This window comes from Poecilia formosa, unplaced genomic scaffold (assembly GCF_000485575.1).
Source record: "Poecilia formosa unplaced genomic scaffold, Poecilia_formosa-5.1.2 Scaffold35, whole genome shotgun sequence".
In the NCBI taxonomy this organism is placed as follows: Eukaryota; Metazoa; Chordata; class Actinopteri; order Cyprinodontiformes; family Poeciliidae; genus Poecilia; species Poecilia formosa.
This window is the reverse complement of record NW_006799974.1, coordinates 440,457-450,938: the sequence shown is the minus strand read 5'-3', so window position 1 is coordinate 450,938 and position 10,482 is coordinate 440,457.

Below are 10,482 nucleotides of genomic sequence, written 5' to 3'. Positions count from 1 at the left end.
ACTGAAATAACTTTTTCTCATGCCCCCAAAAGAGCCCTGATGAAATGTGCTTTTGAAAGTCTTGTAAACAGTTTTGTTTAGGCTCAAAATATCTAAACAAAATTCTCTACGTTGAATTTCCTGTAGCGCAGTGTTTCTCTGATCTGGGATGCTGTCCTGAAAAACGAAGAAAGGATGGAAAGGCGCAGTAGTGCATGCGCTTTAAGATCAGATCTAAGTTGAGTTGTTATTGTCAGGCCTCTGAAGAACATAATGACCAACAGTTAAGGTCCTTCACTGCATATCAGAGGCATCGGATTCATCTGAATCCTGAGGATACAGGTTGGGAAGCACTTCTACAACTCTGTTCTTTAGTCTGAATACTGTTGGACTGCTTTTCCCAAAGGACGAAAGAATGCAAAATGACATATGTGTAAATATACTCATTACCTGGGGCCAAACATACAGGCTGTCACACAAACGAGCTACGGTAATCATATATCATGCAACTCCGACCTGACACGCTGCATCTCAAGCCTTTTTAAAGGTAGCGAAGAAGAAAAAAAAACAAAAAACTCATGCTTCATTGACCCATTTATGTTTTAATGCCATTATTCCCCACCATCATGGGCACAGATGAAGATTAATGGCATGAAATATTGTGGGAACAGAGGAAGTTATAAAGCTAACTACAATAAGTGTGTGTTTGTGTTTACGGCACACACAATAAAATAGATCCTGTCGCCAAAACACTTTTCTTTATTACTATGCATGATAGCAAATCTTGTTTTAAACACAACTAAAATTGTGGGGTGTTGAAGTAAAACTGGTATTTTATGGCTTATATCCTTGCATGGAGTGGCCACATTCAACCATAGCAGCATTATATTAAAATTTAGGCACTGGTCTATAAATATGTTATTTTTATGTATCAGAAACTGGATGAAAACAAAAACCTTAACAACTTTGGAGGAGTAAATCAAACTCTGTTAGCAACATGCCTTGTAAAAGTACATATACTGCCTGAGTTTTAAGCACCAACGTAAATTTTATTGAGATTTTATAAATTACGCCCATATCAAAGTAGTGCATAATTGTAAAAAGTGGAAGAAATAAAATGCATGTTTTTTTTCCCCCACAGATTAAAGTGTGACATGTACTTACATCCATCCTCCTTTACTCAGGGGTAGTCCTGCAGGAGAAGTATCAAAGTGCAGACGTGAAGTCAAAAGCAGCATAGCGATAAAATAATCTAATAAAGAAAGATCACAAAGTCAACTTAGGAACACAGAGACCATGATATAAACCCAGTGTGCAAACAACAGAAGAAACTAGCATAGAAAAATCAGAACCAATTGATGACATGGAAACCAGGTGAGCCCAATCAGGCTGGCCAAATGACCGAGAGAACCCACATTGAAGCACTGGAGGGTGGCCCACTGACTGCAGAAACACACAGAAGGACTCTGAAATATGGATCAGAAACCTGAATCCTGTAAAACCGACCCGAAAACCTTTGGAGAAACTCGTGAAGGAGTTTTGGAAGTGAAACTGGTAGATTACAGGAACCAAAATCAGAGCTCTGGACAATGATGATGAGATCTTTCCTGGTGTAGACTGAATTCTTTGCGGGTACCCCCAGGGAGGTTAACGACCCAACGTTGAGAGCTAGGAGAAACTTTCTTGAAAAAAAGAGGAACAGGAACCTGAAAGCAGGATGAGTCATGTTCTTTGAAGAAAGCAACCTGAGAGCGAGAAGTCCAAGGACATTTGGCCCACTGCTTATGACTCACTTTCTATAGCTGAACCGTCTGGGTGGCCGGTGTATGCACAATGAACAAAAGAGATCCACAACAAGCAATCACAAAGCTCCAAGAGCAGCAGCCTGCCAGGAATAACCCCATAATGGATTTGGGAAAATTATATGACAAATTATTAAGATTGTTTTTTCAGCAGAATTGGGGAGGATGACCAGCTGTTGAAGCTCAGGTCGAACGGAACCATCGTCTGGGAAAGAAAACAGGGGTACTCAGTGTGTGTTTATGTAGAATCTAAATGAGCTTGTTCCCACAGGAGGCGGTGCTGTGCCAATTTTTCCTTTTGGGAAAACGTTCATGAAAAGTTGGAAGGACAGAAGATGGAGGCAGGGAGATGAAAGGAGAGCAATTTTGCCTTCTCATAGCCACTGAATCATCAAAGAGAGAGCCTGCGCGTTGAAGCAGTTTGTCTGGAAACAGCAGCAACGCACTCTTTGCTCTTATTACTGTAATGGGAAGAAACGATGCACAGACACTGACCCTCTCCCCCCAAGAGACCCTGTGTTTCCCACAAACCACTGAAGTATCCATTCTGACTCGCAGCAGCCCAAATCTCCTGAACTCCGGGCTCCCATTGTGGGTGGGAAAACAAAATAAGGGAGAACTCTTTCTCTGGGGACACAGCTGTGGACCCAGCAGGAGCAGCTGGGGCCGGGTTAAAACTGGTAGTTACCATAATTATTATTATTGGACACAACAGAGCTGCTCCTCTTCCAGGGTGACATCCTTATTGTGGAGTCTGTCCCAGTAGCTGATCATCACCATTCATCTAATGTCCTAAGAAGACCGCTTTGTCGACCCTATGTGTTATACATCTAGACATTGGTATTGACCAATGTTAAAAGAAAATGGTATTCACAATGAGGTAATTGGTCAACCAGTTTTGGCTGACCACAGATTGGAGAGACCAGATGTGGGAGGATAAAGAGGAAAGAAAATGTTTCTTCACTTATTCCACTGCTTACTTTAAAAAAAAAATAAGTAAAATGAAATTCAGACACTGCATGACTGATTTAAAGTGAAGTTTTTTTTGTCAGAAAAAACATAAAAAAAACACCAAACAGTATTTTTTTTTTTTTCATGAAATAGATCAGCTTTCTGCCGACGTTTGTCTAAACTGTTTATAGGAAGACATATTTTAATCTCACTGTCAGACATTAATCCTGACTTAACCTTTTCTTCATTAGGTTACTTGGTTGACCAAGATTAGTTCTATTTACTAAATACTTAGCATAATGAGGGGAATTATGTCTTGAATATATAAATATCAAAAATGATGTCATGGCTTTGCAAGCTTCTGATTTCCACACACTTGTGGATGTATTGTAGGGCAACTCCATGCTTTCTTATGTAACATTTTGGAAAAGTGAAAAGAAATATGATATCAGAAAGAGATTCATGAACTTCTCAAAGTTTGGTTCAAATTCAGAATGAGCTTTATTGGGTAAATCTGTGCACACAAACAATAAATCTTACTTTGTATATATGCACATCTACAGTTCTCTACAAAGTCTTTAAATACAACTTAGATGCATGAATTTATCAAATTAAAGTTACGACTGAAAAAAATGACAAAATGACAAACTCAATGTAAACCGTCCCACGGTCGTTGTAAATGTTACTGAATTTCAAGCGGACCTCTTTTTTTTTTTCCCATCGCCGCTTCTCGGGGTGAAAATTGCCTCAGAGTTAGTTTCAAGTGGTGTTACCTGAAGAAAGATGCTCCTGTGTCCTTTCAGACAGCACAGTAATGAGAAAGCATCATTTCATTAAGGGTGATGCACGTCTCACTTCCTGCTCCACAGCATCACAAACATTTGCCTCGGGCTTCAGAAACCACTCTGTCCATTTATAAAGCTCTTCCCACCACTTGCCCTGACGCCTCTGACATTTGGATTGGAGATTACTTTTATTATTGTGGCAAACACGATGCGTTAAGGGTAAACATTGCAGGTTGAGGTTGCAGAGGGAGCAGCTTGTTTTACAAAGTGAAGCCTGGAGGTGCTTCTGCGCCTCACAAAATGCTACGCATCTTCCAAAGAGAAGCTTTTCAAACTTTTAAAAGCAGTTGCACCAAGCCTGATCAATTTGTAATAATGTGTATTAATGTTTTGGCGTGTGTGTGTAAAAGCGTAAGCTTTTTGCTTGCAAACCGAATTTTGGCATAACTGCAACTTTAAACAATTTTTTTAATTTTATGCAGCTACTATCTACCTCTCAATGTGATGATTTCCAGTTTTCCACATCAATAATCATCCTCCTCTGACTTTATTATTATTATTATTATTATTATTTTATTTAGTTTACAGATAAGAGTTGTGAAAAAGTAAACTTGCATACCCCTCTAACCAGTTTCATCCGGGAGAGGAACACAGCTAATCAGATATATTCTTAGCTAGTAAGAAAATCAATGGGATGAAAAACAGCATCAATTCTCAGTTGCTTTGTTCAGGAAGAGAGGACTAAGTGTCTCATTAACAAATATCTACAGAGCAGCAATAGGTTAGCTGATGCCCCGCTGCTCTTTGAGAACTGGCTAATAACATAATAACATCAATATATAAAGAAAATAAAGTAAACTTTATTCCAAAACAATGAGGCCTTGTAACAGACACAGAGGACTCATCTTTTGTGCAAAAAATGTATTTAAATTTCAGCTAGATGACTAAGAACGTAACACAGGCACTCTCACTCTTCTGCTAGGACTAGTTTTCTGCTACTTAAGCCCCTGAAATCTTAGTGGGGTTTCTTAATGACTTCTGGTCATTGACATCAGTTTTGTGTGAGCGCTAGCACAGAGTCAGATAATCCCTAAGTAAAGCTTTGATCGCATCACGGACAGTGCCTCGCTGTGTGTTCACACCTCGGCTGGTTGAATCCTGTTGGTTCAGGCAGTTGGAGCAAATAACAGTTTCATGCACTCAAACCACTTGCTCCTGCTGTGTGTTGTGGCCAAACCATTGTCTTTTTTTATTTACTTGGAAGACGTACTGATGTTAAAGGCCAGTTGCCATCTGCCATGTTGCTTTCCATTTAACTCAATTTTTATCCACCCGCCATCCCAGTTGTTGTTTCCTCAGAGTCGGTGGGAGGTTCGATAGAGTTTTACAGGCTGTACTAAAACCATGTGGCCCTGATTCTTCACTCAATCTGACAGCAGTGCAAGCCATCAGCAAACACTTGCCGCTGATGCAGCATCGTCACTTGCAGCGCTTAGAGCGTCCTGACTGTCAAATGCTCGGCCGCTGCTAGCAGGGTGACATTTCAGAGGGCAGGGAGCAGCCATGAGGGTCAGAAAGAGAAAAAAGGGAAGCTCCGAGGAGGAATAAGGAGGGAAAGGAAAGGAAATGTCAGGCTGAGGTCTGGGACTACAGAGCCGCAGGATGTCCTGGGGGATGTAGAGGAAAGAGTTGGCAAAGAATACAGGGAAATTTCTGTTTGTGTGACAGTTTGTGAAATCATATTTATGCATGTTGTGTGTCCACTGTCAGTCAAATTGTTTGTATCTGCAGCTAGAAAAAAAGCCAGTATTCCCCTAAATTAGCAGTAGCACTGGAAGGTAACAGGAAGCAACAATGGAAAGGAAAATGTTTTATTTCATGATTTTTATTTTTTCAAAATAACTATATATGTATTCCTATATGCAGATGTGTCAAAGGTTTTCTGTGTTTTTATCGTATCTTCTCAGGACTGTGAACTCAAGAGCCGTAATCTGAGACAACTCACTCACTCACAGAGGAACCAAATCTGGATTGAAGCACATCTGTCACTGTCCAGTCGAGGTTACAGTCAAAACGTAAGATCCCATTAACCTCAGTAGAAGGTTAACTTTTCTGCCAGGGCACCTCTGTGTAAAAGTGCATTGTAATAAATTAGAAGATTATTGAGAAGTTTGATACCTTTGGATTACAACTTTGAATTTAACTATTAGAAAAGGACAGGAAAAAGTTGGTTTACTGAAAAGTATGTCAAAAAGATGCTGCTCATCAAATCAAAATAATTACAAATGTTATTAGATGATTGATGCACATTGTGTACCTTTCTCTATCCCACATTTGCTTTTGTCTAACTCTCCATTAATATTTTTGCATAGAGCCAGTTTTATTTCTAATGTTACGGGCCTTCCTTCATTTTGCTCGTGTCTGATTTTTTTTATTATAAGACTGTATTTATAAAAATCACACATCTCAGTTCAGTTTCACAATAGTAATTGTTTTCTTAACATTTCCCCTAATTTTAACTTCTTGGTCAATTCTTGTGAGAATAAAATAAAATGTCTTTGCTTACAGCATACTGTCACTGTTACAATTGAGAGCATTTATTTTATTCTGTTGTTTCACAGCTTTGAGCATGAAATATATGAGCAGCTCATTCAAGTCATGCATTTTCAGCTCCTCGTAGAAATTTCCTGAACAACACATTAAGAATGTGTCAGCAAACACAACAGCAAACCCACATGAAATTAATTTGAACACAGTATTAACTAAAAATGCAAAACAAAACAACAACAAAAAAAAAAACAACAAAAAAAAAAACTTGTCACTATATGGCACTCACATTAAATCCCCACTGATGGGTCGTGCATTTTGGACCTGGGCCTTCTGATGGAGTTTATTGATTGTATCCACCCCCACGGTGTTGCAAATACACAATCCACCATACTATACAAAATAATGCCACATAATGAGGTCCTGTTCAGGCCTGATTGAATTTGAAGCGTCCCACTCATTCAGATCTGGCATTTAAGAGCATCCTGACAAAGAATGTCTACCTGGTCAAAGTCAGGTGGACTCTGAAGTCTAATAATAAACGAAGAAAAGTCCTATCTTTCTGCATTTTTTTTTTAAATGTGAAAACTGTGGTGCATTTCATGTCAAGAGGATTCTTTTTAAAAATACCTCGAGCACTGTGTGTCAGGCAGGAGAGCTTTCTGTACAACATTAAGCGCCTGTTCATGTCACAGACACAACTCAAGTGGTGGGGAAGCTGACTACGTGGGAAATATCAGCTGCCAGTCGTCCAACTTCTGACCTTTTCTGAAATTCTGCCTGAGAGCAAGCAGAGGACACGCTACCTGTGTGTTACCAACTCACCTAAAAGTGGAAACATACAAGCATTATGAAGACGGTAAATGTGTTGCTTTCATAAAAAAAAACTTCTATACATTTTGATTTCTAAACATTCTGTGGTGATGACAAGTCAAAACTGCAGACAGGCCAGACCAGCAGTCATATCCTTTTGTTTCTTAGTTACACCTTTGGAATTTGAACACAATCTGGCTTTTCTTTGTCTTGGTCATTGTTGTAGATTTCGTATTGAGTTTCGCCAAGGAGACTGGTTGAGTCCCATATCATCACAGGTTTTGGGTTGTTTTGCTAAATACAAGCCAGGTGGGCCAATTCCTTTCAACTTAGCTGGTTAAAGCAGATGTATTTCTTCCCCTATGATCTGTTTTTTTTCCCCTCCAGGTCAAGACTTATTTCAAGTAATACCACCCCAAATGAGCAGCTGCATGTTATTCATGTGGTCACATTCAAAATAGATAAATTACATCATGTATTACATCAATTTGTAATAAATGATGTAATTTTAATGTATTTGATAAAATACATTAAAATGAAAAAAAAAATGTACCTTTTACAGTTTTTTCCGTGAACAAAATCACACAGCATGTTTTTGAGATTTGCATTGCATTATTAAATGGTGTCATTTTTATCATGTCTGATTTCTGCAGCAGGAACTGAAAAATAATTTCAAAATTAGAAAACACCTGAAGCTTTGTCGAATAGGAATGATTCTGACTGACGGACAGTAATCAGATTTGTTATCTAACCAACATTTGGTGGAAACCAGCTTAACAAAACCTGCTCTCTTTCAGATTGAAACCCTGACATGGCTGGACTTCTTCTTCCTGCAGCGTTGGTAGTTTCTATTTTTCTTTTAAGACCTGAACGCCTTTCCTGAGGTGCTTTGTGTTTTCTCTGAGCTCACAATATAACTCCTCCCTTCTCGCTGACTAGCACACAGAATATTGGCGGACCGAGCTAATCGATGCTCAGACTCTGTGATTTATAGTGTTTGCTGAAATCAGCAGTATGAACTGCTTCACATCGGCAAGGGGATTCTCGCTCCGCTTTTCCCCTATCATAGCACGCTGCTCGCTGTTTGAAATTGGATCTCTGTATGAGGCTTCCAGGAAGTTTTCATCTGGGTTTTAGCCGCACCTCACGGCTCTCTCCTCAAAACCTACACTGCTAATGGAGACAAATGTTTCATTGGATCCTGGGAGAGTTCTCTAATTGGAGGAGAGGAAACAGGGAAACAAGAAAGATGCTTTACGAAGGATGTCGAATGTGTGAATAGCAAAAATCCACAAGTCAAAATAGAAATAAACACAGTACTTGCATAAATTATTAAGCATAGGTTTTTATTTTTGGAGTTTGAGTTAAAACTTTTACTTCAGCAGACAAAACACCTTACCTGTGAAATTCTTATTTAGTTTCTCCAGGACAACTGGACAAACTTATTGATGCTGTTGTCCATAACTGGACAAATTATACTTATGTCTTGGTGCACAAGTTTGAATTTATTGTGATTTTCTCAGATCCACACTAACATAATAAAAATGATTAAAACAGACTATCATATACACAAACATGTAACATATATTTAATAAGTCATTTTGGTTAGTGTTCATTGTACGGGTCTAGATGCGGGCTCTGACTTCTGACTCCATCCTCAGGTCGTTTTGTTGGGTAGTGCTTCTCTTTCCTGTCACATTTCCATATTTTACTCTGGAAGTGAAGTCAGTGCACTTTTTATACCTTGTGCTATCACAGAGACAGAGGTTTGTAAGGCTTTGTGTTGTCATTCCTGAATGCATTGGTTTGTCTCGAGATTATTAAATTCTTCAAATTCTGAAATCAATAGCTTCCAGGTAATCCAAAGACTGCAAATCAATGCTAAATTGTTTTACTATTATACTGAGACACATGCATTTTCATGAGATTTTTGTTGATATGACATGTTACGTTTATATTTTTAAGAGAAATTGTGGATTTTTCTTCAATGCGATCAAAAGTTTGTACTTTGTGTTATTTGCCAATAGTGCTACCGGTGTATTGCATAAAAGGAATGGAATAATGAAGAAAAAGGACTAGCTTTGAAAATCCTTGACTCTGTATAAGAAACTGGAGACCAGGCAGAATAAATACAATTGTGTGAACAGATAAAAAATAAAAGATAAACTGAAAATTGGATACATCACAACTTTTGTGGTAGGAATAGTTTAAACATTATATATATATAAAAAAAAAAAAACATGTAGAAGTGATTTAGAAAGCAAGAAACAGGTGAGTGAACCCATTCTAACCCCAGGTGAACTTTTCAGGTATACAGAAGTTGAGACTGTTAATGCTGCAAAGATTAAGTGATAAATCATGTCAACATTTCACAGAATTTGACACTTTTGTAGTATCACAATGCTCCTAATGTGCTGAGTGAAAACAGGAACTAAATGAATCGTAATGTGATGACAAAGGCAGGTAGTGAACTCGGTTCAAACAGGGCAGCGCACTGCAATGGTTAAAAAAAATCCTTCCTCTCAAACACCAAATACAGTCAGCCACTTCCTCGAAAACTGTTCAAGTCAGCAGAAAAAAAAAGAAAAAAAAAACACTTCAAGCTGTCATCATGTCTGCAAAACCTTCTAAATCTGCATTCAGTTAGAAAGCAGCCCTGCAGCAAAGTGTCAGGCAGCAGCTTCATCAAGCTCCAACAGAACAGTCTTACAATGGACACACAAGCTCACGCACACACACGCATACACACACAATGCCGTACATCAGCAAGCTGTGTCAATGAGCTCAGAATGAAGGAAGCTGACTGAACCCATTTAAGTAACTGAAGCATTAAATAACAACGCAAATTAAACCAAGATGGAAGTTCAGCAATTATTATTACACATTTTCCTGCCTCAGATCTTGGAACACACACTCTACTGCCACTCAGTTTGTGCTTGGAAAGCAGCTGAGCGACAGATCTTTTGCTACACACACACAAACACACACAAATTCGAATGAAGGTCAGCGGTAGTGTGAAATTTGAAGTTAACATTTTGGTCTATATCTGTCTGGGCAACAACTTTGAATAAATTATTTTTAACGTAGCATTTATTCAAAACAAATTTAACTATACAAAGCTAAAAAATTAATCAATTTAGAGTAGATAAAAATTGTACAGCCCAAGTCTATTTTAGCAATAAAACAATGCATTCATGTTCATCTTATTCTGGCAATTTGTAAAAAATCTAAGTTTTCTTTCTGATGAGTGCCTTTAAAGCAATAGCTCAACCTGACTGAGCAGGTGGTGACAGTGGACACTTAATTGCACTGCAATGTCAACTTTTGCAGCAATGACTACCAGAGCATGCATGTGGCAGAAGTGGAAAGGAAAACTTCCAGTTTTAACAGGAAGAAGCCTCTAGCAGAAACCAGCTTTGAGTGACTCTGGACAAAACCGAGATCTCAGTGATGGAAATTAAATGTATTTTGGGAAACCTTGAAAGTCCCAGAATGACCTGGAAAATGTTGGTGTGGACAGTATGGATGGATGGATGGATGGATGGATGGATGGATGGATGGATGGATGGATGGATGGATGGATGGATGGATGGATGGATGGATGG